Raw genomic sequence first — 5,699 nt, 5'->3', positions numbered from 1 at the left:
ATTAAATTGTTATTGTTGCCCAGCAAGAACCTCGAGGAGGTCTGAGCATGCCTTGCCAAAAATCAGTTTTTATTAACATCATAATGTTAATTTTTTGCTGTAAGCAAATGTTCAAATACATTACCGTTACCGTCTATGCACAAGTGTACACGTTGGATAGATGAGCGGCGGATGCGATGGAATAAACCAGGGTTGTTACGTATTTCTTCAGCGGCATCTTCGATACGATTCCGCAACTGCTCTACATTCTCTACCTCGGTGTGATACACGACAGATTTCATATAACCCCATATACAAAAGTCCATAGGATTATGGGCCCTCATCTCCCTCTCCACCGATTCGGACATTGATCGTCTAAAAATCCACGGACATCGCGAGCAAAATGGGCCTGATCTCCGTCGTGCATATACCGCATATCCAATAACATCTGAAGGGGAAGGTTTTCAAACAATTCTACTAAAAATTGAAAGTAACGCGGCCCATTCAGATGTTCAGGTAGAAAATGCGACCCAATTAAACGATCGCCATATACTCCTGCCCATACATTGACATCGAATCTCCTCTGAAAGCTAAACCGATGAGTAGTGTGCGGGTTTTCATCTGACCAAATGTGACTATTATGGCTGCAAAAAAATTAGCTCTGTTTCACCTTAAATAAAATTTAATATTGAAGTTACAAAACTCCAAGAGTTCAAGTAATTTAAATTTCATTTCACAACCATTTCAATTTCATTACAGAAATAATGACATAAAAAAACAACACTCACTAGATAAATTATAAAGAAAGGGTGGAATGTATGTAGTATTTAAATATTGACTGTAATAGAAAATAAAAAAACAATCGGACGGAGACAAATAAACAACTCGGTACGTGTTTCCGACATATATTTATAAAACCTATATTGAGCCTTTGCATAAAAGACAGTAGGTAAATATCGTGACAATCAGAGAGAGCAAAAACATATAGGTTTGAACTGCTTCTTCAAGTCCCCCGCAACTTTTGCGCATGCCTGAACCGCAACTTTTCCGCGGCAGTTATTTAATTTCATAATTTTTGAAAACATTCTGCTTAGGTGGTCATAAAATAATTTTTGTAGTATAATTTCACAATTTGATTAAATTCAGTTACCATCTCATAATTTACTCATAATCTTATTTATAAGTTTAACATTTTACATGAGTTTGAAATAAAGTTCCCTTAGTATTAATTTAGATTATTTATACATAATTAAACTGCAAATAATTTAAGATGAAGAATTATGCTATAAAAGTTTGATGCATTAATTATTTTTTAACATAAGTTAAGCTTAGGTATAACTGTTTTTATAGAAATATTTTGATACTTCCCATCACTATCTTCAAAAGGAAACAATTTGCATTGTCAATTGCTAATTATATGAGTTTTTCTGGGTAGTATAGAATTTCTTAGTTATGTGATTGATAATTATAACTTAATACTCACTCTCCAAAATAAACAGCTACACTCCTAGTTGACAATGCAAAATTGACTTAAGGAGGTAGAGAATAAACCAATACTATATCACAATATATTATCTATTACCACCTATACGACATCATATTTTTCAACATCTATAATGAAAACACAAGTGAATGGTATTTAAAAATATTTATTAAACTTACAGTGAGTATGCACAATATACAGTTTTAAAAAACTTAGAATGTATCTATATTACAATTTAAGTTATTGCCTATCTACTGATGTTTGAAATGAATTAATTTGGTGTATCTATGTTGAATACAGTCATTTTTTTCAGAACTTACTTTGGCTTCATGAAATAATCTAATTTTAATATATAATTCAATTATCAATTTTATTAGCTGCACTTTATGATTATCAATTTCTGACTGTGATTTTATGTGATCATCCATATATTCTGTATTAAATAAGTGGCCCACCTGGGCAAAAATTTTAATTACAAGAATTTGTTTTATATTTTTCTTTACAAATATATCATGAATGTTTTCACGAAATATTCTTTCGCAGATTTTACAAACAGAACAAACATCTGACGATGGAAAAATAAATGTACCCCTATTCTTAATTGATAGTAAACTAGTAGTTTTAAAGTCCCCTGTACTTAAATGTTTAATACAAATTGGACAATTTATGTCCTTTCTAATTTTGGATACTATAAATCCACCAATATATTCTACTACACTGTCCACATATGAAGATAGGGTCCACATAGTAGATAAATAATCATGATCGAAAATATCATGCAGAATATTAACCGTATGATCATAAATACAATCTGTAAGATTTTCCTTTTTGGAGGAAACGTGTAAAATATCTAGGCTGTCAGCAAGACAGTTAGAATTATCAAATAGTTTTAATTCATGCCTAATGAGGAGTCTTTTATATGCACTTTTAAACTGCTGGGCATTTGGGTTATTATTAAACCCACCTCTACTACGAATGGCACTAAAGAAGGTTTCAATATAGTCTTGGGAAATTTTAAATGACAGTAAATATTCTTGGCCATTTGACTTTAGAACGTTAAATAATTCAAACAGGTTTGTTAGGCAAACAATAAGACCCAAGAAACCTGTTTTACGATTGCTTTTCAATAATTGTGTACCATTTTTATCCTTTAGGCCAACAATATAAGAGACGTATAACTCGGCTTTCTCTTTAAGGAAATTAAATGATTCCTCCGACAATGGTATATTGTATTTATTTTTTTTTGCAAATTTATTTCTGCAGTTCAACATATCGAAGATATTATTAAAAATATAGCAAAAATTTGCAGTTTCCAAACAATTGCCAAATTGTGCAGCATTTATTTGTGCTAAAAATTTAAGAGCATTACACACACTTTCACTTAGTACTTGTACAGCAAGTTTCACCTTCATTCGATTATTTTCAAACTGAATATGTTTTTTGGTAATTTTTGTTGCTGCATGTAATCCTTCTTCAGATTGAACTTTTACAAGTTCCTTCATATGATCACTTAATATCACCCTCTGCATATTTTAATATTTTCTTATCCCCTAAAGTATTTCTTACTAGTTTGATCATATGGCAGGGATTAAGAAAAACAAAAATTTTCCCTTTTGTAACGGGATTTAAGATCTATGGTTCAAAGTTATTAAAATAATCAAACCTGGCACCTAATACATTGCACATTGACAAGTTTACAGCAGCACCATCAAAAGTTATTGAAAATACTTTTGCTCCTGCATCATGTAATAATTCAAAGCATTTTATCAGAATATTGGCTCTTTCCCTTCCAGTCAATGATTTTATTAAAAAATATCCCAATGGAACTTTCCAATTGCTGTTTATAGCAACTGCCATGAAAACGAGCACATTATTTGCTTCACACGAATTGTCACTGGATTCATATTGCTCTGTTCCTAGGTCAACAAATCCGTGAAAACTATTTTGAAAGGTAATCTGCTGTCTTATAGACATTTCATCTAGTACGATGTTTACAATAACATTGTTTCGCAAACTAATTGCGTGAAAAGCTTCTTTTGTGAATCCTGGTCGGCCATCAACTACACTGTACCATTTCCTTAAAGTTGCAGGATGTGGAAGTAAGTTGCTCCAGGTTTTCCTCACATAATCGTACGCTCTTGCAGAGTAAAATTGCAATGTTAAAGCAAAACTCCTTAGCTGAGGCGAATACTTAGATTTTGATTTTTTCAGTTTCCTAGCAATTATTTCTTTTAAGTTCTCTGGTAAATTGCCCTAAAATCATAATAAGAAAACTGTACTAATGAGAGCTTTTCGCTAACTTGTGGTTTACAAAATATTATATAGGCTGTGTTCAGCGAATGGTCGGACGAGTCAAAGTCGTTCAGCGGACAAATGTTTTATCAGGACTATTATGCCTTACCAATAATGTGCCGCTAGCTTCTTCCGAAATTAAGTCTTTTTTTCTTAAATGAGTCAGCAATCCCTGTATCGAGACAATTTTTTTCCGCAGCCTTTTATTTTGTGCTTTCAAAGCTCGAATTTGTAAATTCTTCTTTTGAATTGTATCTTTTGCCATAAGTAGACTTCTTCTGGCCCGCTTTGGTGATAAAACATCTGACGAACTAACATCACCTACATATCGCGGACTGAAAAATTTCCGTTTCTTTGGGGTACCTAAAAAATATATATTTGTTAAAAGGGATCAAGTAATAATTCAAGATATAAAGCGAAATACAATTTACAAATCATTTTACATACAAGTAATTGATTCATCAAATGTTGGAGATGGTGTTTCAGCATGTTGTACTTCTACTGTTGTTTCCAAAATATTTGCTGAAATATTTTCCTTATTTGATGTTGATGCCCCAAATTCCAATGCAGGACGTGGAACAGCAATCGATGGATAACTTCCAGCCTTTAATCTCAATTTGCCACCATATTCAGCAGCAGTAGGGTTTACATAACACTCTTTAGCAAAATGCAGAGAGCAAATAGTTAACCCTGAAACTACATCAGTTTCTTGCAAATTGCAAATTTGTTTCCAAAGCAAATTTGTCTCAAGATCTTTAGGAAACCTAAAAAAATTAAGTATATATAGAAGTACCCTCAATAATGTTATTTATAGGAGAACAAATTAAGGAAGACGACTGGGAAAAGTAACATATAATACTAAACACTTACGAATGCAAAGTGATATATTCATCTTCTGTTTGTTTTCGTTTACACAGAAAACAACGTCTAGTACGTGGAGACATTTTATATAATCACAAACGCTTAAATATAACACTTAGAAATATCACAAACGTAAAACTCCGAAAGCTTAACAAAACCACTAACCAATTTCGAAATCGAAATGTTAGGTTAGATCAGATATCCCGAAAAACCGATCGATAATCATAAATCAGCCAATCACCTTGACGGTTTTGCGCAGACGCTTTATAAGTGCGGGCCGTGACAAACACGAATGGGAATATATATCGGAACCCTATTGTTTGTAACACTTTTGGATAATTAGACTCAATATAGGTTTTATAAATATATGGTTTCCGACCTGTATCTAGGGTCAATAACCTTTTTATTTGACCCACTTTTAATTTGCACGTGTACGTGTGCATAGTCTAGGAGCCAGATAGAGGGTGCCGTGGCCAACAGAGTGCCACGGCTGCGAATAACTTATTCGTAGTATTTTGAACTCCTGAAGCCAAAAAAAATTAGTCGCAAAGCCTGAAAGTGGTGTTTAATTGTTATCAACAAATTAAATGGCTGTAAAAAGTTTTTATTTTTATAGCTAGTAAACGGAACCCTATCTGGCTCCTAGACTAATACGAACTGTAGTAGGATCGCATTCCATAGAGCAAAAAGTTGTCGGTCTTTTATCAAAGGAAAATGTAATGAATCGGGATGATTGTTTTCCAATGTACAGTTATTACAATTTATCATTTTTAATATTATTAACGTTCTATAATTTATTATGTTAAATAATACACAGTTTTAGTATTTCAATTTATGATTCAATATGCAGTTGCGTATAACCAAAGTTTACATAATAAATGTAAACTTTAGTATAAATATAAACTTTGGTGTAACCTAGGTAGGTACTTATTGTTTTTGAGAAAGTAATATGTTTTTTACCTGTTTAAAATGTCAGCACGAGTAAAACAGCGTTCATCCGTCCAGCGCACTTTGTTTTAAAAATAAAAATAAAGTTAGCGTCTGCTGCACTTCGATTTAGCTGCAACTGCAAAATTCAAGACGA

The sequence above is a fragment of the Anoplophora glabripennis genome, unplaced genomic scaffold, assembly GCF_000390285.2.
Source record: "Anoplophora glabripennis isolate ALB-LARVAE unplaced genomic scaffold, Agla_2.0 scaffold921, whole genome shotgun sequence".
Taxonomy (NCBI): Eukaryota; Metazoa; Arthropoda; class Insecta; order Coleoptera; family Cerambycidae; genus Anoplophora; species Anoplophora glabripennis.
The sequence above is the reverse complement of the archived record's forward strand: the minus strand, read 5'-3'. Positions refer to the sequence as shown.